This window comes from Notamacropus eugenii, chromosome 2, assembly GCF_028372415.1.
Source record: "Notamacropus eugenii isolate mMacEug1 chromosome 2, mMacEug1.pri_v2, whole genome shotgun sequence".
Lineage (NCBI taxonomy): Eukaryota > Metazoa > Chordata > Mammalia > Diprotodontia > Macropodidae > Notamacropus > Notamacropus eugenii.
Genome location: NC_092873.1, coordinates 102,336,668 through 102,364,058, shown reverse-complemented (window position 1 = coordinate 102,364,058; position 27,391 = coordinate 102,336,668). Strand labels below are relative to the sequence as shown.

Genomic DNA, 27,391 nt, shown 5'->3' with positions numbered 1-27,391 from the left:
CATGGTTCCAGAATCCCGTGGGCTTGCCCATGGCCCTCTGTTACCTCTGCCCTTCTTCATTCATTCATTCATTCCTTCGTTCATTCACTCACTCAACGACAAACATTTACTGAACACCTGTCATGTGTAAAACTCTGTACTAAATTTTCTCTGACAGTCCCAAATGGGCTATTGACTCACCAAGGGCCTAAAGCTGCTCTCCTAGCTAAAGATGACCCCTTTGGATTCTTGGGTAGGGTCAACTAATATCGCTGCCAGCCACTGCCTTGTATGCCTACAACAAAACTGTCAGCTCCCCATGTCATGCATTTGCTGTACACTGACCCTGTTCTCCTCCCAGGAACCCTAGCCTCAGGCTGGGGACCATCTCCCGGGAATGGAATGCCCTGGGACTCTGCACATTGCTGACCTAATCTTCCAACTGGGTGGTGCCAAGAGCCACAGAAGAATAGTCCCAAGGATATTGTGGGTGGTAGGGAGTGTATGTTTGCAAGCTCACGTGGAGGATGGAACAGAATATGTATGGAACCTAATTTTAGGGTAGAGTTTTAGGGGCTGACTCAGAGCCTCTTGATCAAGTAGGGGTATGTGTTTGTACTTAGGACCATGAGCTTTGGAGCTGAAGGGGAACTTAGAGATCAGAGATTTAGTCTAACTCCTTTATTTTATGAAGGGAGAAAATGACCCTCAGACAGGGTGAAAAGACTTGACTAAGGTCAATCAGGTAATCTATATCAGAGCCAGCATTTGAAATGTGATCAGAGTCTTAGAATCAGAAAGGGCCTTGGAAGTCATGTAGGCCAACTCCCTTATTTTTCAGATGAGGAAGGTTTAGGGGATTTAAGATTACTCAGATGTTAAGTAGGAGAACCTGGTTCTGAACCCATGTCCTCAGATTCAAATCCAGCATTTTTTTTGCACTAGGCCATGTTCATCTGACTCCAAACCCAGTATTCTTTTCATTGGCCCAAACTACTCTAGAGGGAATGATGGTGGTGGCAGGGAGGGGGCCTCAGCAGACAATGAGAGGTCCTTTAGGATTGGCTTTGCCCTTTAGTTCTGGAATATGTCAAAGGGAGGTGCAGGGTTAGTGGGTTGGGTCTGTGATGGCAATGGGGAGGCTGCCCTCCCTATCTCCCTTCCATACATCCAGGGACAAAACTCTGTTTACCCTATGCTAGGGATGACTGGCATAGGGTATCTGAGATAGAGATTGAGCCTTGGAGATACAGAGGTCATCGGTGGGGTAGGCATCCTTCCCAAAGTGCCATAAACCATTAGAGGAGAGTACGTTTTTGTTTCTATGGGAGAAGTCCCATAGAAAGTTTGAAGTTCTCCTGCCTGAAGGTGCAGTCTTAATTTGGGAGTTTGGAGGATGGGGGCTGGGGATACAAGGGGACTCAAAAAAGAATGCCTACTGTGTTCCAAGTACTGTGGCTGCAAAGACAAAAGTATAAATCTTTACCTCCAGGAAAGAAAAATTCTCCATAATTAGCTATATACAAAATAAATGCAAGGTAAAACAAATCTCTTTTTTTGCAGAGGTGGACACTGGGAGTATTAGGGAAGGCCTCATGTAGGAAGCATTGAAGACAGCATACCTACAGATGCCAAAAACCCAACCCAGAAAACCACTCCTACCTTGCCAGTCACCCCAGCATAAGTCAGAGAAAAGTACACTGACCCTAAAGTTAGAGGATATGAGTTCAAATCCTGCCTCTGATTCTTATACCCTATGTGACCTCAGGCAAGTTACTTAAACCTCCCCTAGGCCTCAGTTTCCTCATTTGTAAAATTAGAGGTTTGGACTAGATGGTCTCTGAGGTCTCTTTCAGCCCCAGATTTGCATGGTCCTGGGGCCCTTTCAGTTTTGAAGTGACAGGGTTTAGGGAAGGTGGAGTAATGTGTCCTGCTGGGCAGTTCTGGGTTTTGCCACAGCTCCTGGTAGCCTTTAGGAATAAGCCATTCTGTTTCTGGCCCTCAGTTTTCTCATCTAAAATAGGGATAATGAGATCTGCCCTACCTCTCTTTAGGGGGTTGTTGTAAGGATGAAATGAAATAATGGGTACCTTGAAAAGCAGGATCCCATAATAGTAAGGTATCATTATTATCATTATGTCTTGAGGGGAGGGAAGGGCTTTCAAACCTGGGGATGGAAATCTCCCCTGCCTCTTCTCCCTTAGTCCCAGAGTTCCATAGGTCAGACAGTTTGAGGAGTCAGGTGACTGTGGGCCTCAGACTCAGCAGTTTCTACAGGTTCCAGTCTAGGTTAAGAGGCAGAGAGAGAGGCATCTTGCTGTCTAGAGGGAAGTGGGATGGCCCTGTTCTGAGGGCTCTTCAAGGCCTCCTGGCCCATTGATGAAGGCGGCTAAAGTGAGGGGCTCTGGGGGAAGCTCAGGGTTGGGGCAAACCACTTCTGACTTTGTCCCTTGGACCAACAGGTGATAAACTAGGGTGATAAGCCAAGTGAATTGGGCCCCTTATCTGGGGCCCCTTTGCCAGCCTCTGTCCTGTTCTCCCCTGGATTAGTGATTGGCAATCAGATGATAGGAAACCCAGTGCCCCTTCTACCCCACCTACCCAAACCCTCCTCAGATTATATCCCCTGGTCCTAGTGCGAGGGGCAGCCTGTGCCCTAACTCACTCCTTGTGACTTTAAAAAGGCCCACTGTCCCCAGGAGGAATACAGTATGATATGCTGGAAAAGAACTCTGGTCCCAAGTCAGAGAAACTGGCCTGGAAACATGACTCTGCTACTCACTACCTTTGTGACCCTGGGCAAGTGACTTCCCCTCTGTGGGCCCCAATTTCCTCATCTGTAAAATGAGAGGGTTGGGCCAAATGATCACCAAGGTCCACTTTCAGTTCTAGGTCCTATGCCCTCCTGGTAGAAGGCAGTCCTCCTCTTGGTCTCCGCCTTTCCCATTTTGCTTCTTCTACTCTGACCCATTGTTACCGGTGGAAGATAAGAGGAATCCCTTGCATTCCTCTCTTCTATTGACATCTGTTATCTGGAAAGAATCTGCTAGATTCATTCATGGCGAGAGATAAGTGATTGGTAAATGGTTCTTTCTATGACCCTTCCTAGGGGTATTTGCATTTAACTTGGGGTGGAGGTGAGGAGGAAGGTGGGAATTTTAAGCTACTGGAATCAAGTTTTTGTTTTGAAATTAGAAATAGCCCCCAAGCAAGTGGGAGATCAGTTTGGGGGTTTTTCTCAAAGAGGAGAAGGCCTCTGTGTTTCCAAAATCACTATACACAGCACTTAGTTTGCCTGTTTTGGCTTTAAAGCCAATGGTGACTGGAGTTCTTATTTATTCAGTTTCAGCAAATCATCCCAACTCTCTGGGCCTCAATTTCCTCATCTAGAAAATGGCTTCAGAGACTCCTTCCAACTCTAGACCTTTGATTCAGTGTTCCTGCCATTGAAAGAACCTACAGATGTTTCTCCCTTCCCTTAGGACATGTCAATTCGCTTCACATATTTCCTGGACTTTCCCATAGAAAAGGGATTTCAGCTGGTCTGCTTGGCCTTGTTGTGGTTCAGGGGTGCTAGGAACCCTAAAGTGTACAGGGTAGGGGTCTGCCTCAAAAACTGGAAGTTTGCAGGAGGAAAGTTTGAGTTCAAGTAGGAACTTCCAAACACAAGTGGGATGGGCTATGTTGGGAGACATCAAGTTCTTCATGACTTGAGGTCTTTTAGATAGATAGATAGATAGATAGATAGATAGATAGATAGATAGAGCATTTATTAAATACTTACTATGTGCTTCACACAGCACTAGCAGAAAGATAGTCCCTGCTCTTAAGATACATCCAAAAGAAGGAAGACACAGTGTGAAGAGGAGCTAGAAGAGGGAGTAGCATATGACAGAATGACTTAGAGTAGTCTTTGAATTAAAGAGGATGTCTGGGACCCCACTGAGATAAGGCAAAATCTATCAGAACCCAGGGACTCAATTATCAGAGAAAGGAGGTGGAGATGCTGGTCTGCACAGAGGAAGCTTTGGGAGAGAGCCAGGAAGTAGCTCTGAAGCAGCAGAAGTGAAGAACTACTGCTGAGAAGAGTCTGATTCAAATACGTATTGGGCTAAATGGCTCTTCCAACTCTGAGAGTCTTTGTCTTCTTTTAATTTTAATTTTCTTTGTTTCTATGGCATCTTCATTTCTGAATATGTCTCCCTTCCCCTCTCTTGTGAGCCAAACTCAGTCTTTACTACAGAGAATAAAAAATCAAGAAAAAAACCCCCAAAACAATGTAGCAAGACCAATATATGTGTAATATTCCACATCCATAAGCTCCTCACTTCTACAGAGAGGAGATGGTGCGCTTTCTCAAACCTCTGATTCCACACTTGATCATTATAATTATAATGTTGTTTTTTTGTCCTTTCCTTTTTCTTTGTTATCACTATTATTTTTCTTCTATTATATTTCCCTCTGCGTCAGTTCATATAAGTATTTACATGCTTTTCAGAATTTTTCATATTCATCACTTCTTATGGTACAGTAATATCCCATGACTTTCACGTTCTAAAATTTGTTTTAACTCTTCCCCACCCTATGAGCATTTGCTTTGTTTCCATGTCTTTACTGTCATAAAAAGTGCTGCTAGGAATCTTTTGGGCCTTTTCTGTCTCTGAACTCCTTGAAGGTATATGCCTAGAATCAAAGGGTATAGACCTCTTAGTAATTTTTAGCATAATAAGTCAGAATCATTTTCCAGAATGGCTGGACCAGTTCACATCTCCAATAACAATGGTTTCATGAACCTGTCTTACAGCCCCTTCATCGCTGACTATTTCCATCTTTTTCATCTTTGCCAATTTGTTGGATGTAAGGTGAAACCTCAGAGTTGCTGTGATTTGTATTTCCATTAGTAATTTGCAGCAGTCTTTCATGATTGTTAATAGTTCGCAGTTCTTTTGAGAATTTTTTATATTTCTTTTCATTATATCCATTGGAGAATAATTTTTGGTCTTATATATTTTTGATAGTTCCCTATGTACATGTATGTTGAATATCAAATCCTAATGTAAGATATTTGATACAAGTTTCCCCCACCCCCATTGACATTTTCTCTTTTCATCCTGTGTAGATTTTGTTCATGCAAAAGCCTTTCCATTTCAAGTGATCAAAGTTATTTATTTCATCTTTTGTGATTGCCTGTTGTCATTGTTCGGTTCGTTTTATCACGCTGTAAGAGGTGATGTGCCATGGAAAGAATGCTCGAATTGAAGAACCTAGATTCTGATCTGACCTTTAGCTATGTGACCCTTAGGAGCATTCTTTGTTTCAGTTTCCTCATCTCTGCTTTCATACATTATGAATCTGTGATCTCACCCCTGTTCTTCTCTCCAGAGGTGCAGATGACAACCTATCCATGTTCTTCTGTCCCGTATGACTTTTGTCTTTGTCATCCCTTGAATGTGCAGGCTGACAGCTGTTTTCTAGATCTCTTGCCATCATGCAGATACCGATGTAGAACTCAGCTCTTTATTGCTTCCCTCTTGTTCTTGATACATGACCCAGTATGTTCCCTAATCCTCCATTTCTCTGATGACATCCACTTTTGAACAATTCCTCATTTTCGATTGTCAAGTATCCTACTCCCGAAATAGGCAACTGAAAGATTATTGGTAACTATTTACCAACCTAGAAACCTTTTTTTCTATTTCTGCAAAAATGTTTAAAAAACATTTTTATGGAAGTCTTCTGTTTTTTACAAAAAAAAAATATCACCTTTGTTTGTGAACACATCTCTCTCCTCTCTGGATTTCTCCCCAGAAAAGGGTCCCCTGTAACAAAAACTAAAAGAGTAAGAAGGAAAAGAAAGACAGTTAAGCCAGAACAACCAACATATAAATGGAATCTGATAGTTTAGACAACATTCAGTACCCAGGGTCCCCCACCTCTGTAAGAAGGGAAGGAATTGCATTCTCTATAAAATTTTTATGGAAACGACCTAACCAAGGGAATAAAGTTTTGTAATTGTGTTCTCTGGCAGAGCACATCTTTCTCCTCACACAGCTAACTGCCTGAAAGGGACGGAAAGTTTAAGATCTCATTGTACTTTTTGTTTGTTCACCAGGATGATTTTTTCTCTTTGTGGCCTCAGAACTTAACCCAGTGCCTGATGTATAAAAGGTGCTTAATAAATGCTGGTTGGATGAAAGCAAAATTTAAAAACAAAATTAAGAAAAATTAAAAATATTAAAAACATTTTTTAAAAAAATCCAACCTTAGATAGTAGCTGCATGATCCCTGAGCAAGTCACCTAACCCTTGCCTGCTTTATCTGAAAAATAGGGGTTAATAATAGCACCCTGTCCCTCCAGGGTTGTTGTGAGGATCAAATGAGATAATTTTTTTGTAATTTGCTTTGCAAACCTCTCTATAAATATTGGTTATTGCTATTAAGCTTCTTGAGGGTGGGACTTTTTATCTCCCCTGTGCTTAGTACTCTGCCTGGCACATAGTAGGTGCTTAAATAAATGTTTATTGGTTGATGATTACTCATATTCTTAATGTCAAGATTGTTGAAGAGTTCTCAAAGATAGTCATGATTTCCTCATCTGTAAAATGAGAATGATAGTAGCTGTAGTACTTAGCTTACATGAGTCAGCACCTCATAGTGAACAGATAAGGCCACCCTGGAAGTCCAGAAAAATCCTCGAATTTGAGTCTTATTTCTGGCACCTACTGGCTGTGTGACCCATGGGCAAGTCACTTGATCTCTCAGTGACCCCATTTGAGAGGGGACTCTCTAAGACTCAAAGCTGTGGGAATGGCTGATCTTTAACAGTGAAGGGGGTTTCCACACTGATTTGTACCCAAAATTAGACCCTCACCAAATCCTACCTCCCAAGAGCGTTATAAGGATTAAATGAGATAATGTGTGTAAAGTGCTTTGCAACCAAAATGCTAGATAAATGCCAGCTAGTCTTTTTAGTATTATTTTATGACATTCAAGGCCCACTTCTTGCTCGCAGTTTCTCAGTCCTCTGGCTGTGTGAGTCAGAAAAGGTTGTGAACTGGAGACCAGTGCTATTTTGATGTTGCTCCCAAACCTGAGATTCAGCAGTTTAAGGCTGTAGGCATGAGAGGAGTATTGCTCTCTCTGGAGAGGGGCCAGTGGGAAACCTGATCCTACATGATTTGAGCAGGACCTGGCCAGGAATTTGACTTAGGCCAAGCTCTTTTCTCTCTCTATTCCTTGTGCCTCAGTTTCCATTCATTTTCTGGGCAGTAAAGGTCAAGGTGAAGGCAGGGCTCCTGGAGATACCAACACTGAGTTGGGTGTACAAATGGTCACTTTGGCTAGAGTGTTGGGTGAAGAGGATAAAAGGCCATTGTCTGCATAGGACTTGGTATTGAGATGGAGGTTACCTCTTGCCAGTGACTTTTGGAGTCCCCAGGAGAGGGTGAGATTTGAATTCAGGGCTGATGAGTGTTCCAGTATGGGAGTATAAAGTCTTCCTGGCTTGTGGCTCATTCTGCCCGGTTAGTAATCCTTGGTCACATTTGTATCTTGAAACAGCTTGTGCAACTTCCTGTCTTGGTAGGGCCACTGGAGGCTGAGTGAGAAATAGCACCCCAAGAAAAATGAGGAAACTCTGGGCCTGAAGGGAGGGCTTTGGGAGATGTCTGGGCACTGAATGGGGCTGCAGACTTCAGGCTCCAGAGTCCTAGAGACGGGAGCATTCCAGCCATCCCTCCCAGAGTGCCTCCCTGACTGCCTGGTAGGAGAGGGGGGCCTTAAGGTACATAATACTGCCCTTGGTCAGTAGGGGAGGGCTAGTAAGGGTGGGGTGTGAGCCTTGGCCAACTAGATGGGCCTTAGGATTACTGTCTGGGGGGGAAAGGGATGATGGGAGATCTGGTGAAAGGGATTAAGCCTAGGAAGGGCTTGGGGGGACAGTGGGGAACTGTGGCTTGGGGTATTTTGTGAGAGATGAACCAGCACTGGTTTTAGAGAGAGGAAGTATAGAAAGAGGCACCAGGCTTATCACCAGCCCCAGCCCTCAGTGACCAAATCTTGGTTTAGACACTGCTTACCACTGATTTTTGAATACACTTAGGAGCCTGGAAGGAAGAGCAGTGCCCAGTCCCAGAGAATCAAAGTATCTGTAGCCGGAAGGGGCCTTACGGATCATAGAATCTCTGCTCTTGTTCTGAAAGGGACCTCAGAAACCACAGGGTCCATTCCCTTCATTTTACAGATTAGAAAGCTGAGACCCAAGAAAGCTGAGTGACTTGCCCAATGTCATACAGGGGGAGAAGATGGCAGTGTCTTCTTCCTGTATCAACCTTGATCATAGGATTTACTTCTCTGAGAGACCTTGCAGATCATTTAGACCACAGGTTCTGAACCTGGGCTCTGTGCACTTATTTTATTAAAATTTATCTATATCTATCATAATATATTCATTTAAATATGTTTTATATTATATATTCTGTTAAAATACATAATAATTTATTTAAATATGTAGTTATTATATTATATATTATATTATAATACATACTTATACATAGTTAACTATACCTCACTATAATTGTTTTCCTTTGTAAGCCTATGTATTTTATTTTATTCATTTAAAAACATTATTCTAAGAAGGGTTCCATAGACTTCAACAATCTGTCAAAGGATCTGACAGAAAAAAGATTAAGAACCCCTGATCTAGTCCAGTTGTTTTACAGATTGGGAACTGAGTTTAAGAGAGAGCATTTGAATTGCCCAAGGTCACATGGCTAGTGACTGGCAGAAGCAGGATTGGAATCCAGATTTCTGACTCTAAATCCAGAGCTCTTTCTGTTCTGCTAGTTTACCTGTCTATTGACAAACATTTCTTGTGGACCCTGTTATTTACAAGAAACCAAGCTGTGCTGAGTCCGGGCATGAGGCTCACACAGCCTTTGCCTGTAATGAGCATATGGTCTTGTGGGGGAAGTAAGACTGTGCTTGCCTCACAGGGACAGCTAACAATCCTAAGCAATGCTGTCTCAGTGTCGAAGGGGGGTGCCTAATGTCTAATTTCTCATACCTCAGGAATAGCATAGCTCTTCAAAGTTGGGGGAAATCCTTTCAACCGGGATTAAGAGAACTCAGGGAAGGCTTCCAGGATGATGAGGGACTTGAACTGGTGTTTGAAGAATAGGGATTTAGGGGAGAAGACAGAAGAGGTTACTGGGAATGGGCCTGGAGGATACTTTCCTGGGGGCCAGAGACTAGAGCAGCTGAAGGTTTGTGTAAAGGGACAGTTGAATTCTATCTCTGGCCTGGCCTAGGGATGGCTCAGCATGATGGAGCAGCAGAGTGGAGGAAGGAGACCTGGGGCTCCTTCTGGGCAGTGAAATGAAGCTCCCTGAATGCCTGTTGACTGTGAGTAAAGCTAAAGATCCTATGTTTGAATCCCAGTTTTAACACTGACTAGTCTGACCTTAGGCAAGTAACCTCACCTCCCTGAGCCTCAGTTGTCTCATCTGTAAAATAGGAGTGATCATACTTACCCCACCTGCCTCATGGGGTTTTTCATTGGTCATTTTATTTTTGTACTGAACCTGCGATTTCATTGATGAAGGAACTCCCAATAAGGGAATACTCTCTTTCAATGTAACTTGGCACTTTGTCTGCAACTTATTGCCTTGGAGAGTTGCTAGGGACACTAAGTTAAACGACTTGTCCAGGGTCATACAGCCAATCTATGTCAGAGGTGGGACTGGAATTTAGGTCTTCCTGACTCTGGGGCTGGCTTTCTAGTCAGATATTTTGATCCAATAGGGTTGGGCACTGCCCTTCCTTCCAAGCTCCCAAGTGTCCCCAAGCAGTGTCTAAGCCAAAATTTGGTCACTGAGGGCTGTGGCTGGTGATAAGCCTGACTCTCAGGGCAGCCTCAGAGGGTCTGGATGACAAATGAGAGATAAAGTGCTTTATAACTGTAAAGCACTGTACGCTATTATTATTGCAGGCAAATCTCTTGACTTCACTGAGACCTGGTTTCCTCATCTGTAATAAGGACCAAACCATGATGATGAGGATGATGATGGTGATGATGATGATGATGATGATAGAAGAGAAAGATTCCTTGGCAGCTCAGATCTATGATACTATGATTTACCTCAAAAGGCTTTTGGGAGGAAAGCATTTTGGAGTCTTTAAAGCTGTATCGAAATGAGAGCTATAATCTTATATTAAGAAGGCCTTGCATTCTGAGGAGGATTTACTTTCTCTCCTTCTTACTTGTTTTCTCTTTTACTTGCCTTCTCCTGGGTTCATGTTCAGCTCCCGAGTTCTCTTTGCCCAGCTTCCCCAGAAGCAGCCAGGACACTGAGACTAGCGGCTAGTTATGTGAATCAAGATGGAAGAACTAGGGGAAGTCATGGGGAGATCAGCTGCCTCGGCTCAGCGTTCTCTCCCTCAATCCCATGACTAGAGTGGTAGGAAGAGTGAGGGAGAGGACAGGTCAAGCCCACAGGGGCGGAGAGTACTCTGGAGTCACCACTGCCTTGTCGCTGTGGCAGAGGGAAATACCCTGGCCTGTCATTGGGATAAGGGTAAAGAAAGTCATGGGGAAGCTCAGTGGTTGGATCTTTTCCCAGAAAGAGCACTTATGGGTTTGCTTCTTGGGATCTTCTAAGAGTCTCTAGTATCTTTTCTGCCAGCTGGGGCTGGAAGATTAGTGGGGGGAGGGGGAGGTCCCTTCTGGGCTCCCAGAGGGAGCCAGAGGATGGAGCCCTGGGCTTTCAGGTAGGCTAAGCCAGCAGAACCAAGTTATGGTAGGTCCTAGCAAAGCCCTGATTATGGGCCCAGTGGAATATCATCTCTTTGAGGACAGGGAGGGTCTCACTTTTGTATTTATATCCCCAGTATCTAGCATACATATACCCTTAATCAAGACTTGTTTTTTGATTGGTTGATTGAAGGGAGTACCCACATGGATGGAGTCACAGATGCTTGAAGCAGGCACTGTACTACAAAGACAAAATAGCACTATCCCTGTCCTCAAGGAAGCTGGAGAGACCCCTGCCAAATAGCCATTGCCTATGTCCATTGGGAGGATCCGTGTCTGCTTTCTAAATTCCAGGGCCAGGCACTCTTGCTCTCAGAAAGGCACAGCACTGTCAAGGAGCATTCTCTATGAGTGGTGGCAGCTAGCTGGGTGGATGGAAGGGAAGGGTCATTCAAGGCTGAGTCCCAGACCCTCCCTGGGAGAGTTTATTCTCTGAAAGATTTTGCCTTCAATCAGTTAGTAAAGTAGATAGATCACTTGATCTGGAGTCAGAAAGACCTGAGTTCAAATCCAGCCTCAGACGCTTATTACCTCTGTGATCCTGGGCAGGTCGCTTAATCTCTGTTTTCCTTGGAGGCAGCTAGGTGGCTCACTGGATAGAGGGCTGGATCTGGAGTCAGGAAGGCCTGAGTTCAAATGAAGTTCAGATATTTACCAGTTCCGCGATCCTGGGCAGGTCACTCTATCTGCTTCAGTTTCCTCATCTGTAAAATGGAGTTAGTAATAGCATCTTCCTCTCAGGATTATTATAAGGATCAAATAAGATAACATTTGTAAAATACTTAACATAGTACTTGACAAATGTTTATTCCCTTTCATCCTTTTCCCCTTCAATTCTCTGGAGTTGAGGTCTTCTATCTTTACTGACTGCCATCAGATGTGAGGAACTGGACCCAGGGCCCAGTTCAGAATGGAGTCTAATGGATCTCATTTATGCTTCAGGTTCGTGTCTCTGCTTTCTAACAGAGCAGAGCCAGAAGGACCAGCACCAGAGTAGGCCTGCTAGAACATTAAGATTCCTAGAATTGGAAAGGCATCCTAGAAGTCACCTAGATCTGTCCCTTTATTTTAAGAATAGTGTGATGGAAAGGGCAGTATGCTTGGAGTCTCAAATCCTGAGTTCAAATCCTAGATCTGGACTTGTTATACCTGAGTGAGGTTGGGCAAAACATTTCTCCATCTGCATCTTAGTTTCTTCATCTGTAAAGTAAGGGGCTAGATTAGATGACCTCTCAGTTCCTTTGAGAGCTTAGAGCTCTAGGTCTATGACTCCATAAATTTTGGGTGAGGAGACTGACACTTAAGGAGTTGAAATAACATGCTCAAGGTCATGTAGTTAGTTTTGGAGAACCTGGTCTCCAGCCTCTGCTTCTTTGTATTCTACCACACTCCTCTCACTTCCTTCCCCTTCTTGCTTTGTTTGGGTTTGCTGCTGCTATTGCCCCATCCCTCCAGACCTTTCCACCATCCCACCACCCCCTTGCTCCCACTGCTTCAATGCTATCTATCACAGAGCTCAGGATTGAAGGGTGGCCAAGACAGAGCCTGGCATGATGTTCTGGGCATATATGGTGCATTCAGGAAATAATTGGGCTGGCTTGATGAATGAAAAGGATGAGTATTTGGTTGCTAATGTTCTTGGGACCACAGATGTAGAGCTGGAAGAGACATTAGAGGATATCTGGTGAAATGTTTTCATTTCGTAAATGAGGGAATTGAGTCCCAGAGACTCAACAGGTCAGCAAGAACCTACTAAATACTAGGGAAAAAAGGAAAGGCAAAAATATTCCCTGCCCTCCATAAACTCACTGTCTAGTGAGAGAGACAACTTGCAAACAGCAAAAAAACAAAAAACAAAAACATAAAAGATATATCTAAAGGTAAATGAGGGCAGGGGAGAATTTCAGAAGAAAGGCACTAGCACTAATGGGGGATGGGGAAATGCTTTTTGCAGAAGGTAGGATTTTGGATTTGACTTGAAGGAAGCCAGAGAAACCAGGAGGTAGACATCAGAAGGGAGAGGTTCCAGGCATGGGGTGGGGCGGGCAGGCAGTGAAGAGGTTTAGTGCCTTGTCCAAGCAAGGCCATGTGGATAGCAAATGACAGGACCCAGGTTCAAGCCAAGATTCTTTCTCCTCTAACAGAGGAAGGCTGTGGCAACTCTTTTGGACCTCAGTTTCCCATCTGTAAAATGAAGGGGTTGGAATGGATAGATCTTTATCTCAGGTTGCCCCCAAAACAGGGCAGTTTCCAAGATGGTAAGAATCTCTTATGAGCAGAATCTTATAGGATCATAAATTTAGAGTTTAAAGGAACCACTTAGACAAATCCCCCAGCCCCATTTTACTGCTGAGAATACTGAGTCTCAGAAAAATCACTGGCCCAAGGTCAACCACATAACAAGAGGCAGAGCTGGGATTTGAACCCAGGTTCTATGACTGAATCCCATGCTCTTCGAGAGGGAACCACACTACCTGAGATTGGATTCTATCTTTATTGCATAATAGCAGACAGATCTCTATTAAACCTTCTCTGGGCCTCAGGTTCTTCCAGCACGCTACAAGGTGGGGTAGTTTAGCTGCTCTTAGCTAAATGGAAAGGGAAGGAACAATGATCTGCCTATGTAACAGAACTCGTTCTCTGGTTCCCTGGCATTTCTTCTCCATATGATGACTCTTCCCCAACACTTGGCTCTTCGTCACCCCTAACCTGGGGCTATGGACTGCCTGGCTTATGGGACAGGAATGTATGTCATCCTCTGAGCCATGTCAATGTCTGTGTCATGGCTCACAAATGGGTATAAATATCCCCCATGCTCAGAGAGCTTTGGAGTGTGAAAGACTGAGGTGGGCAGGGCCCTCGGGTGGGGGCAGGGCTCTTCCTGGCAGGAATCTGGCCTCTCCATTGGGCCATTTGTTGGAGCTATTCATAGAGATGCCTCATTACTGGCTCTATTTTTAACTCAGCTTTTAAATTTTGCCAGCACCTGGTCTTGTTGCTTATTGAAGAGGGGTGGGAGGATGAGAGAGTGGAATGATGCTGGCCAAGGAGTCTTGATAGGAAGGAAACAGGGGGTATCTTCTTCTCACAGACAGAACATCAGATTTAGAGCCAGAAGACATGGGTTCAAATCCTGACTCTTCCATTTATTAACTGGGTGACATTTAGCAAGTTACTTGGACTCGTGGGTTTCAGCTTGTTCATCTGTAAAATGAGGGAGTGAATTGGTTTCCTTCCACTTCTAAAATCTCTTGATCTTCATCCTAGGATCTGAGGCAAGTCTCTCAAATCAGATTCTGTGACTGTTGTGATCTTGTGCAAGTCCCATCATTGGTCTCACTTCATTAAATTCTATCATCTCAGATTCCTGATTTGTAAAGTGGGGATTCATTGATATTTATAACTGATATTTATTTAGTGCCTTAGGGTTTTCAGAACACTTTGAATCTGAACCTCACAACCACCCTGAGATAGGTGCTATAGATATGGAAATCCATATTTTTACAGATGGAGAAACTGAGAGTCAGAGAGATGTTACATGACTTGCCCATAGTCACAAAGCTAGGAAATGTTGGAGGTGAGATTCAAATCCAGGTCTTCCTTGCTCTGAATTTAGCTCTCTATCTCCTATATCATGCTTTTCTGCCCTGACCATCATGAGGGTAGTTAGGAGCAAATGAGATGCCTTGAACAGGGTGTCCCAAAAATCTAAGTGCAGCTTTAAGCTTTAATAGCTTTCCCTAAGACTTTTGGGACACCCTGTATAAAACTCTTTATAAATCATAAAGCATTTGAGAAGGAGGATGACAATAACAATATTGGACCATCGATGGGTACATAAGTAGAAGCTTAGTGAAGAAGAGTTGGTGGAGGACTTGTCCCTTCCAGCTACAGATCTGAGGATCCAGTAACTCTGCCTGGTCATGACAATGGCCCAGGATTGATTGTTTACTGGCCAGGAAGCATATTGGCCATCCAAAAAGTCAGTGTCTCGTTCTAGATCTGGCCATTTTTGTCCAATAGCTGCCTCTACCAGTCCCATGGCACACTAGGACTGATACTTTCCTCTAACATTCCATGCTTTGGTCTAGGATATCTTCCATGTTTGAAATGCATGAAATGCACACTTCTTCCTCCCCTCTACCTTTTAGAATCCCTAACTTCCCTCCAAATGCAGCTCAACTGCCTGATGAGTCCTTTCCTGATTCCCTCAGTTGTTAGTACCCCCTCCCCTAATTCCTTTGTTTCATCATTTTCAGTCAGGTCTGATTCTTCATGACCCCATTGGGGTTTTCTTGGCAAAGGCACTAGAGTAGTTTGCCTTCTCTTTCTCCAGCTTATTTTACAGATGAGGAAACTGAGGCAAACAGGGTTGTGTCCAAGGCTACATAGCTAGTAAGTATCTGAGGCCAGATCTGAACTCAGATCTTCCTGACTCTAGGCCCATTGCTCTATCCACCACCTAGTTGCCCTCCTCTTTAATTTTCTACATGGTTTGTATTTATTCTCTGAGTATATGTAGAATGTAAGGGGAGAAGGCAGGAACTGTTTCATTTTTGTCTCTGTACTCCCAGGGACTGGTACAGTGAGGGTGTTTAATGAATGCATGGTGCTTAATAAATGTTTGGCATTTGGTTGACCTTTTCTCTTAGAGGACACCCTGGTCTTCTTCCAGACCTGGGCCCTGACAGTGCTCTGGCAGCAGAGGAAAGGAATCAAACAGACATGGATTGTTTAGAAAGTCAGGAGCTTGACAGGCTGCAGGAGGATGGGGAGGAAGAAAGGCCCCTGGCTGCTTTCCCTCCTGACGCCCACCACCTGGGGCAGCTCCACAGAAACACTGGTGCTTACACGTGAGTGGTATATGTATGGAGAAAGGAGAGCCCCATTGTACAGGTGGCGACTCAAGGGCTGTTCCCCCTCAAGAAACTTTGATAAACTTCTACTATGAGTAGAGAAGCATTGATTGAGCACCTACTGTGTGCAATCAATAAAGCAACCATACTCTATGGAGCACCTGCTACATGCCAGCTAAATGCTGGGGATACACCAAATACACATGTGAGACAGTCCCTTCTTTCTACCAGGGAAAACAATAAGACAAAATATCTAAGAGGGAACCAGGAGAAGGACCAGGAAAGGCCTTCAGTGGAGCTGAACATTGCAGGAAGCTGGGGAATTTAAGAAGTGGGGGAAGGAAGGAGTGCTTTCTAGGCATGGAGGACAAAGGTGTAAAGGTGTGAAGGTGGGAAATGGACTGTGTAGTTTGAGGAACAATGAATAGGCCAAAATGCAGAATTCATGAAGTGAGGTAATATGTAATAAACCTGGAAATAAACCTTGATCTGGCTGGAGCCAGATTGTGAAGAGTTTTAAATGCCAATTAAAGGAATTCATGTTTTATCCTAGAGGCAATGGGGAGATAGGGAACTTTTTGAACTGGGAACTTTTTGAGTGACACTGTCAGGCCTGTGCTTTTGAAATGTACTACTTTGTCAGCTGCCTGCATGGAGTTTATATTTTACTTGGAGGAAACTATATCTACATAAATAATTATGATATAAGGAAAATTGAGGCAGAAGAGATTAACAGTTGAGGGAGAATCAAGAAAGGCTTCATGGAAGAGGTCCTTCCAAGCTGAATCTCAAAAGAGATGCCTTCCTTCATTCCTTCCCTCCCTTCCTCCCTTCCTCTTTCTTCTTCCTCCCCTCCCTCCCTTCTTCCTTTGCTCCTTCCTTCCTTCCTTCCTTCCTTCCTTCCTTCCTTCCTTCCTTCCTCCCTCCCTCCCTTCCTCCCTTCCTTCCTCCCTCCCTCCCTTCCTCCCTTCCTTCCTTCCTTCCTTCCTCCCTCCTTTCCTCTGAGTCCCACTCCAACTCTGAGTGTCTGTGAGATTGTGATGGATAATCCTGAGGCCTCCAAAGTCTGGTCCTTCTTTGGATCATCCATTTTCCTGATATATACTAGCTTCCACCCACCCAGCTCCATCTTGTTTATCCAAGCTTCCTTACATAGATATGGGATATTGATTATATTCGAGACCCATATTTTCTTTTTTCCTCTGAGGAATGGAAGTTACCACATAATTCATTCAATAAATAACACCTATTCCATGCAGAGCATTGTTAGATATGACAAGATCCGTACCCTCATGGAGCTTCTGGGTGGATAGGACCTGTTTACAGATAATTGCAGTATCATAGGATGGGTGTAATGGAGAGATGCTAAAAATTGCTGTGTCAGACTAGAGTTTGGAAAATACTCAAGGGTATGGGTGTGGGTGTGAGCAAGGCCGGACTGAGATCTAGGAAGGCTTTCTGGAGGAGGAGGAGATGACATTTTGAGTTTGGCTTTCTAGGATTGGTAGGAATTTAATTGGCAAGACGGGGGGGGAGGGACAGGGCACAGAGAACAATATAAGCAAAGGCCTAGAGACCTGAGAGGGTGGGTTTTGTTTGAGGTTAGAAAGGGAACAGGAGTAGGAAGGGTGAAAGATCAGAGAGAGATGTAGTTTTGAGTGCAGTGGGAAATCTTATTCTTGGAGCACTCACCAGTATGAAGTGGGAAAAATAGAAGAAATGACAATAATTCACATTAATATTTAGCTTTATATTGCCCAGAGATATTCTTTAAAAGAAGCCTGTGAGGTATAAGTATTTACAAATGAAATACAGGTGAAGATGGAAGGTACAAGGAGGTTGAGGGATTTGCCCAGTCAAAAAACTAGTGACCCAGATCTGATTCCAAATCCCATGCTTTTTGTACTGTAGATAAGTAGAGAGAGGATGGGAGAGATTGGAAGAGGAATAAAACTCAAGAGGAAGGAAAAAGTTACTAAAAAATGCCAAGAATGAACCAAAAGAATCAATCAATAAATATCTGTTAAGCACCTACTATGTGCCAGATAGTATGCTAAGTTCTGGAGATACAAAAGGAGGCAAAAGACAGTCCCTGCCCTTAGGAGCTTACAATCCAATGGGGGGGAGACATGCAAAGAAATCTATACAAAGCTAGCTATAGACAGGATAAATAGGAAATAATTAACTGAGGGAAGGCACTGGAATTAAGAAGGGTTGGGGAAGACTCTCCATAAAGAGAAGTAAAGAGAAGACAAGGATTCAGGCTGGCTCTATCCTGTCTTTTGAGACTAATTTCCCACCATTTACCCCTATTCACACTTCATTCTAACCAAACTGGCTTGTTTTCTATACACAACATTCCACCTCCCACCTTGGTGTCTTTGCATGGGCATGCCTAGAATATTCTCTCTCCTTACTTCCACTCACTGGAATTCGTAGTTTCATACAAGTTCAGCTCAGGTGCTACCTCCTATCCTTTCCTCACTCTCTCTAATAAGTGGTCATCCTCATCAGAGATGGGGAGCTCATGACCTCTCAGGGCAGCCCACTTCATTTTTGGACAGCTCTAATTGTTAGAAAACACTCCTTATGTTGAGTTGAAATCTGCCCCTTTCTAACTTCCACCTGTTGGTCCTAATTCTTCTTGTTAATATAGCCCAAGAAGCCATTAGTGTTTTTTGGCTGCCATGGCACCCTGTTGACCCCAGTGCTCTTCCCACCCTGCTAAGAAAAATGACTGTATTTGTTTTGTCTACATACAGAGGTAGCATGATGTCTTGGATAGGGAGCTAGCCCCAGGGCTAGGAAGACTCAAGTTCAAGGCCTCTAACACACTTTGGTTATGTGACCTCGAGGATAGTCATTTAACACGTCAGCACCATAGGCAATTCTTTAAGGTTCTAAGTTGCCAAGAAATTGCTGACTTGAGTTGTTGAAGGGCCTTTCCTCACCAGGAGTTCCCTAAAACAATGAAATAACTGGTTTAGTCCCTATTGCTATCTTATATCTTATATTTACTTATTTGTATTTGTGTTGTTTTTTAATAATTTATTTTTTGTTTTGTTTTCAACCTTTACTTCCATAAGTTTTAAATTTTCTCTGCCTCCCTTTCCTCCCCCTCCCCAAGACAATCCGATATAGGCTCTACATATGCATTCTTATTAAATGTATTTGCACATTAGTCATGTTGCATAGAAGAATTAAAATGAATGGGAAGAACCATGAGAAAGAAAAAACAAAATTAAACTAAACAAAAAAAGAGAGAAAATAGTGTGCTTCGATCTGCATTCAGACTCCATGCTTCTTTCTGTGTATGTGGATAGCATTTTCCATCGTGAGTCTTTTGGAATTATTTTAGGTCCTTGCATTGCCGAGAAGAGCTAAGTCTATCAAAATCAGTCATTGTACAATGTGGCTGTTGCTGTGTACAGTGTTCTCCTGATTCTGCTCACTTCACTCAGCACCAGTTCATGTAAACCTTTGCAGATTTTTCTGAGGTCTGCCTGCTCATCATTTCTTATGAAACAGTAGTATTCCGTTACATTCATATACCACAACTTGTTCAACCATTCCCCAATTGATGGGTGTCCTTCCTTCTTTCTCGTTCTTGGCCACCACAAAAAGAACTGCTATAAATTGTGTATGTGTTGTTTCACCATGGGAGGTAGATCATAAACTCCTTGAGGGCAGGTGCTTTTTCTGACTTTTTATGCCTAGTGCCTGCCATATACAAATCTTTATAAATGTTTGTTGGATTGAATTAAATTGAGTATTGAGCTGGGAATCAGAAAACCTGAATTCTTCACTTAACACTGCTATTAACTCATTACATGATCTTGGGCAGTTTCTTTTTCTGTAACGTGTATGGGTCAGACTATACAGTCAATCAAACATCAGTCATTTATCAGATACCTTGTGTCAGGTACTGTGCTAGACACTGGAGATACAAAGACAGTTAAATAATGCCATTCCTGCCTTCATGGAGCTTATATTCTTCGAGATTCCTTTATCTCTAACATCCTATGTTTTCTGTTCTTTGTTCTAAGGTCGTTTCCAGCTCTGTGTTTTAATATGCTATGTTCTAAGTTTCCTCCATGCTCTAACATTCTGTATTCTGTGTGCTAACATTCTTTGTTCTAAAACCCCATCTAGCCCTGACATTCTAGATGAGATGGGGTGGGGTGTACTCATGGGAGTATGGGAGAGTCTAGAGACCTTCCCCCACTTTCACTGAGATGCACCTGTGCCTTTTGGCAACGATGAGTAGGCTGCCCTGAGTGTATCTATGTAAGACTCTTTGGGACTGGGTGCGTCTGAGAGTAGGCTGTCATGCATAACTAATTTTTTGGACTTCGGGTCGAGTGTAGGAGGCAGGTGTTCCTGACTACTGAACATGCTTCTCTGTCCCACCTTGCGTGAAGTTGTGATGGTTACAGTTGTGACCAGCCTTCCACTACTGTGGGAGGCAGCCCGCGGGAACAAGTTTTTATATCCTGATTCTGGGCTTTAGGTTTTTTGTTTTTGTTTTTTGTTTGTTTGTTTGTTTGTTTTTTGCAGTGCTTTCCTCTAAGGGACTCATGGAAAATGGAAAGGAATGCATCTGAAATGTGTGGTTGCTTTTCATGAACATGAAAACTTCTGTTTTTTCATTCATAGGGTCAGAGAATTTAAAAATGGAAGGAACCTCAGAGGACACCTGGTCCAACCTGTCCCTAAAGAGCGATTCCTTGTTCAACTTTGTTCAAGCACTCATCTAGCTTTTGCTTGAAGACCTTCAGGAAGGGGCAGCTCACTTTGGTTTTGGACATCCCAAATTGTTAGAAAGTCATTCCTTTTATTCAGATGAAATCTATCTCTTTCTAATTTCCACGCATTGATCCTAATTATGCCTACTGATACAGTCCAACAGCCCATTAACTTTTTTTGGCTACCATGACTCTACCCTCAGATCTTTTCTATAGAAACTGCTTGTCTAGCCCATTTCCCTATCCCAAACCTTATGCAGTAGATTTTTTGCCCCCTACTAGGGTACTTTATGCTTGTTCCCATTAAATGCTGTCTTCGATGAATGTCTCTAGTAAGACAGCCTAAACTTGCATTAGCATTTTTTTGACGAAAGAGGCTAGAACTAACCCTCGGTAAAATTGTGAAAGAGAGGCTTGTCTTTACTTGTAATCTGTGCTCCTTTTCTTTAGTGCTTGAGGCTCCTCCCCTTGCTGCTTCCCAGGGCCCTTGGAACCTTTCATTCCTCTCTTTTCTTCTTCTCTCATTCCAGACCATCCTTCACTTCTGTTATTTATATGGAAATGACCAGAGAATAGTGTAAGGATCATTGCGTTTAGAACTGGAAAGGACCTTAGAATACAGCGAATACTTCTCTGGCCTTGGAGCCAAGCATGCTGTGTTCAAACCTCATCCCAGACACACTATCAGTTAATCAGCCAATGAACATTTTAAAGCACTCACTATATGCTCGGCATTGTGCTAAGTGCTGGAGATACAAAGAGAGGCAAAAGATAATTCCTGCTCTCAAGGGGAGACAGAAAACAGACAGCTATGTTCAATCAAGATTTGTATGGGATGAATTGGAGATAATCAACAGAGAGAAGGCACTAGAATGAAGGGGGATTGGGAAAGACTTCTTGTGGTAGGTGAGATTTTAGCTGGGACTCAACGGAAGCCAGGGAAGCCAAGAGATGAACAGGGAGATGAGTGTTCTAGGCATGGGAGACAGGCAGTGAAAATGCCTGGAGCCGAAAGATGGAGTATCTTGTTGCAGAAACAACATGGAGGCCAGTATTACTGAATACATAATGGGGATAACAAGACTGGCACTAATTACCTGGCAGAGTAGTTATATAAAAAAAGCTTTGCCAACTTCAAAGCCCAGTGTACAAATGAATTGTTATTTAGTTCATTTCCTTTCATTTTACAAATGGGGAAACTGAGGTCCACAGATATGAAATGATCTGCCTTGATCCCCTTCTACTCTTTCCAATATGTTGTGCTGAGATAGTATTTCCACCTGGGTTATTTCTTTTTCTTTTGTAATAACAATAGCTGCCATTTGTATAATGCAGTAGTACTTAATCTCTTTTGTGTCAGGGACGACTCTGGCAACCTAGTGAAGCCTATGAACCCTTTGTCAGAATAATATTTTTAAATGCATAAAATAAAAATATATTAGATTACAAAGGAAACAAATTACATTGGAATACAGTTATGAAAATATTTTAAAAGAAAGCAGAACAGTTCAAGGATCACAGGTAAAGAACCCTTAAAAAATGGTTGAGAGTTTCCAGAATGCATTTGATCCTTACGATAACCACTGTGAAATTGTTATCCCCAGGTTTGCCAGTATTATCCCCATTTTACAACTGAGAAAAACTAAGACTGAAGTAGGATTCAAATTCAGGTCCTCTTGATTCTAAGTCTAAGATAGCACTCTACTCTCTCCACTGTATGGCTCCTTCCTTTCAACTGGGATCAGAATCTTAAACCAAAGAGATGATGCTCTAAAGGTAGACTTCCATACCAACAGGTGGAGGAGGATATTTTTAATTTGGGGGTTGTTGAATCAGGGCCTTCCCAGTTCCCTGAAATCATTCCACAGAGGGAATCATTCACTCCACCTAAGAGTGAGGTGGCCTTGATGGGTATGACCCTCCCACCCTTTGTCCCATTTGGTCCCCATGTGGCAGACTTGGAAAACCCTGATTGCCCCTTTGGATGGGCACGCACAGACACCAAACCACAGTGGATATTCTGGTATGGAGGTATCTGCCAGAGCAGGGGGAGGAGAGATTCTCCCTGTCCATCCTCTGGATAGGCCAGGCTGCTGCCAGGCCTGGTGACTCATCCCCCTGGGAAATTACACCTGTCACAGAGCAAATCCTAGCTTGGCTTGGCCCCAGAGCTTGCTGGTGGCCTGAGAAGCTGCCAGGCAAGGATGGTGCCCAAGCATCTTTTTAGCTCTTGTCAGTTCCACAGAACAGAAATGCTAGACCCTGACCTAGCCCTGGCAGGCCTGTGATAAGGTACAGATAATAATAATGGTCACTACAGTTCCTTCCATTGAGATGGTGCTTTTTTCAAAGACATCCTTCTTCACTGAGGTAGGAGGACAGCTATTACCCCCTTTTTATGGATAAAGACAGTGAAGTTTTGGGAGGACCAGTGACTTACTCATAATCAAACAGCTAGTAACTGGGGGGCCAAGGCTTGGACCCAGGGCTTGGGATTCCAACCCCAGGGGGTCTTTTCACTATTCCCCATTTCCTCTTGAGATAACTGGATACTGAGGCATGGGGTTAAATGGGGTCAGACTAGCAGTTTGGGGGCAATACCACGGATTTCCTTGCGCCCTTTCCCTGAGGTTCAGCCCTACCTGGGTTCAGAGGTAAGATGTTCATTCTTGAGACCTTCTTCTTTAGGCAATTGAAATAGAAGACTAGGTATAGGGCAATTGGCCTAGTCTCAATAATCAATCAATAAACATTTATGAAGTGCCTACTATGTGCTAGACACTATGCTAAGCTCTGGGAGTACAAAAAGAGGCAAAAGACGGTCCCTGCCCCCAAGGAGCTGACAATCTAACAGGGGAGACCGTGCAGATATATATATATATATATCCAGGCCAGTTATGTATAGGATAAATAGGGAATAATTAAACACAGAGAAGGCACCATAATTAAGTCAGGTTGGGGAAGGCTTCCAGTAAAAGATGGAATTTTAGTTGGGACTTTCAGGAAGCCAGGAAGGTCAGGAGGTAGAGCCAAGAGCTAGTCTTCTAGGCCCCTAGGACTTAGAGCCTGAAGATGCCTTTGGAGATCACCTAGCTCAGTTGATCATCAGCCCTTTGGCAGTCTGATGGAACCTCTAGAACCCTTCTCAGAAAAATATTTTTAAATGAATAAAATAAAATACATAGGATTATAAAGGAAACCAGTTATGTTGAAATGCAGTTATCAAAATGTTTAAAAACTAAATTCACAGACCTCCTGAAATCTGTACATAGACCCTATGGGAATTTATGAACCCCAGGTTAAAAACCTTAGTCTCCTTATTTTATAGAGGAGTAAACTGAGACCCAGAGAAGCTGATTAACTTACCCAAGGTCACACAGTGAATAAGTGGCAGAGATGAGATTTGAGCCCAGACTATGTTCCAAACCCTACTATCAGAACACACTGCCACTTCCAATAGAAGTGGGGTTGCAGTGGGGGATGGTGGGGAAGGGTGGTCAAAGGGTACCAGAGCTAGCAACATCTATTCCTGATCCCCTCCCTAGGGAGGATGATATTCCTGTGCTATGGAGTAAGTCAGGCAGTGCAGAGGGAATAGAGTGACCCTCTCTTTGGGGGTGGGGGTGGCTCTCTCCGGGGAACTGAATTCCTGGCCTGACCCCAGAAGCTGAGCTGCCTAGTTCCTCTCCTTGGTAGCACTAGGCTGCACACACAGCTCCATTGTGTGCCTGGGCCCTCTGCCCACTGCCGGGGCTGGCACTCAGTCACATCAGCAGCAGCAGCCACTTGGTCATTTCCCCACCCCCTCTCCTCCCACCCTGCAGAGAGGCAGAAGCCTCTGGCCCCCCACAATGGAGGGAGTTAGGGTGGGAGGCATAAGCTGGCTGGAAAGACCAGCTGGGCCATACATACTAAAGATGCTATAACCTGTCTATCCTCCTTTGTTATGCCTTTGGGTACTGGGGGACGTTGCCAGGAGATACCCAGAGCTGTGAAGGGATTGGAATTCTGGAAGAACTGGGCAAGGATATCTCCAGGCATGGTAGTGTGTGGGTCCTGAACTTACATGTCTGCTGTATCTCAGTTTCTCTTGATGCACAGTATCTCTACTACCTCTCTACTCTTTTTCGAGGGAAGCAGGCTTTAAAAGAAAAAAAAGCTCAGAGACTTCATGTCTCATACAGTGTTAGAGGTGGAAGTTACTATGGCAATCAGCTTGCCTCATTCTCATGAAGAAACTGAGGCCCAGTAGAGGAGAAGCAACCTGCCCAAGGTCACACAGTACCTGAGTGACCTAGCCAGAACTAGAACCCAAGGCTCCTGATTCCCCAGGCCTAGGCCCTGCCAACCCAAGCTGTCTCTCCCTCCAGAACAATTCTGAATCTCTCCGTGTATCCTCTAGGCAAAACCAGGGGCATCTGAGGATAGGGCCCTACCTGCAGTTCCCAAGAGGCCCTGGCAATGAGCTCAGGGCCTCCTGGGCATTGATGCTGCCGAATAGATTCCTCTTCTGCTCCAGGTGCCAGGCTGTAGGGAGCAGCTTTAAGAAATAACCTTTCTGGGAATCTCCACTTGTCCCAGTTCATTCTGAGAGGCTCCAGAATATGCTGACCTTAGGGTGCAGGAGGAGGACCCGGGGTAAAATACTGCCTCTGACACTAGTTGGGTGACACTGGGTAAGTCACTTCTTTGAGCCTCAGTTTTCAGTAAAATAGAAATAACAAAAGCATCTACCTCATGGGATTGTAATGAGATTCCAGTTAGATGAAGTAACAAAGTGCTTTGCAAACTATATACCCTATATCTGCCTTTCAATCAACAAGCATTTTTTTAATGCATCTGTTATGTGCTGGACACCTAGTTAGGTGCTGGGGATACAGATACTAAGGGGAGATAGTTCTTGCCCCAGGAAGCTTATATTCTACTTGAGGGTTACCGGTTCAGAGGTTACTAAAAATAATATCATCATGATTTTACTGCTTTCTGCATAGGGCTGTCGTTAAGAGTCAAACGAGAGGGATATAATTGTGAACTATTTTGTAACCATGAACAAGTCAATCAATGTGAATTGTTACTATAGCGGTCGTAACTGGCATGGGGCAAACAGGACTTTGGCCCAGGGTGCCCACACAGGGAGTAGACAGCTCCTCTGCAGCAGGGACTCCCCTGTGTATTACTTCCATGGCCTCTGTCTGGTGGCACATTCACCACCCCTCAGCAGGTGTAAGGGAAGAGCCCTGGACTTGGAGTTGGGAAGACCTGAGTTCAAAACCTGCCTGAAACACTTACTAGCTGTGTCATCCTGGACAAATGATTTAATCTCTCTCAATCTATTTCCTTATCCACAAAATAAGGATGATAATGGTACCTACTTCCCAAGGTTGTTGTAAAGATCAAATCAGATAATACATAGCAAGACATAAGTTCATATTCTGACTAAGATCCCTATTAGGCAGCTGAGTGTCTCAGTGGATAGAAAGCTGGGCCTGGAGACAAGAAAACCCAGTTTTAAATCTGGCTTCAGACACTTACTAGCTGTGTGACCCTGGGCAAGTCACTTACCCTCTGCCTCCATTTCCTCAGTTGTATAATGGGGTAATAGCAGTACCTACCTTGAAGGGTTGTTGTGAGGAATAAATGAGATAACACTTATCTCATTTATTATTTAATCATTAATATTTATTAAAGGGCTTAGCACAGTCCCTGGCACATAGTAGGTGCTATATATGCATTCTTTTTCTTCCCTTCCTATATCTTCTCTCTAGTAGCCATCCTCCACAGAATATTCACAAAATACATTGCCCGTAATCTATGAGTACAAAGCTACGATGTGAAGAAATCTCAGAGTGTTTTTTTTCTCTGTCTCTGTTTCTCTGGTATGGTTTGGGTTTGTATTTTTACCATTCCCATGATACCATAGATGTAGGGAGCTGGGGAGGAGAGATGTTGGGACTTCTACCCATGTTGATCTGAACTTTCTCTGAAAGTTTGTCTTAGAGCGTTGCTAGGGAGAACAGAGAGGTTAAGTGACTTGGCTGACAATGAGATCCTACATCAGGTGGCTTGAACTCAGGCCTTCCTGACCCTGAGGCCAGCTGTCCATCCATTATGCCCTGATGTTTCTCAGTAACAAACTAAAAAGTATCCTGTAATTTAGAGGTACACAAGTTTAGTCATTGATTGAAATTGGCTTGACTCAGTCTGTCACAATAATAATAATGAAAAAACATTTGTTTATCCCTGTATTTTCAAAACACTTTGCAAGATGCTTGCTTCATTCTACCCTTAAGGAATATTTTTCCTTTCTTTCTTTTGGAGGCCATCAGGGTTAAATGACGTACCCAAGGTCACACAGCTAGTGTTTGAGGCCAGATTTGAACTGATGTCCTCTGAGATTCCAGGGCTGGTCCTCTGTCCACTGTGCCACCTACCTGCCCCATTTTTCTTTTCTTAAAGAGAATATCTTCTTGCCTTAAGGTTGAAGATGCCCAAATATACTAGCTTCTGCTTCACTTTCTGTTTGGAGAAATTCTCCCCTTCCCCTTCCCCCACCCCACAAATCTCTTTGTGGCTTCTTCTTGCAGTTCCTACAACCTGGATGTCCCCTACAGTTCTTTTTTCCCCCTGATGTCCTGTCACTTGCTTTAAAAAAAAATTAATTTTTTCTTTTCAGTTTTTAACAAACACTTCCATAAGTTTTAAATTTTCTCCCCCTCTTTCTCTCCTCCCTCTCCAAGACAGCTTGCAATCTTATATGGCTTGTACACATACATTCTTATCAAACACATTTTCACATTAGTCATGTTTCCCTTACAGTTCTAAAACCAAGGTCACCCACTGCCCCTCCTGGGCCATCATGTCATCTTCTCTTGCCCCTTGGGTAGCCCTGCCTCACTTAAACTTAAATTCACTTGCAAGTCAAGACATCACCCTCCTGATGTCATTGGTCCTTTTCAAAAGTCACTGACTCTATAATTCCCTCGTGCTTCATGATCCCCCTT

General features: G+C 43.6%; 1 protein-coding gene across 3 annotated transcripts in view; it reads left to right on the top strand.

The window, feature by feature from the left end:
• TFEB (transcription factor EB) overlaps window positions 1-27,391 on the top strand; it is a 77,216-nt gene that overhangs the window by 11,574 nt on the left and 38,251 nt on the right. Inside the window, exon 1 of one of the 3 annotated variants that reach the window (XM_072642062.1) lies at window positions 1,122-7,762. The exons of the other annotated variants lie outside the window; for them this stretch is intronic. The gene's annotated coding sequence lies outside the window, so the exon portion shown is untranslated. Of the gene's footprint in view, window positions 1-1,121; window positions 7,763-27,391 lie in introns of those variants that run through there. 3 annotated transcript variants of the gene reach the window in all.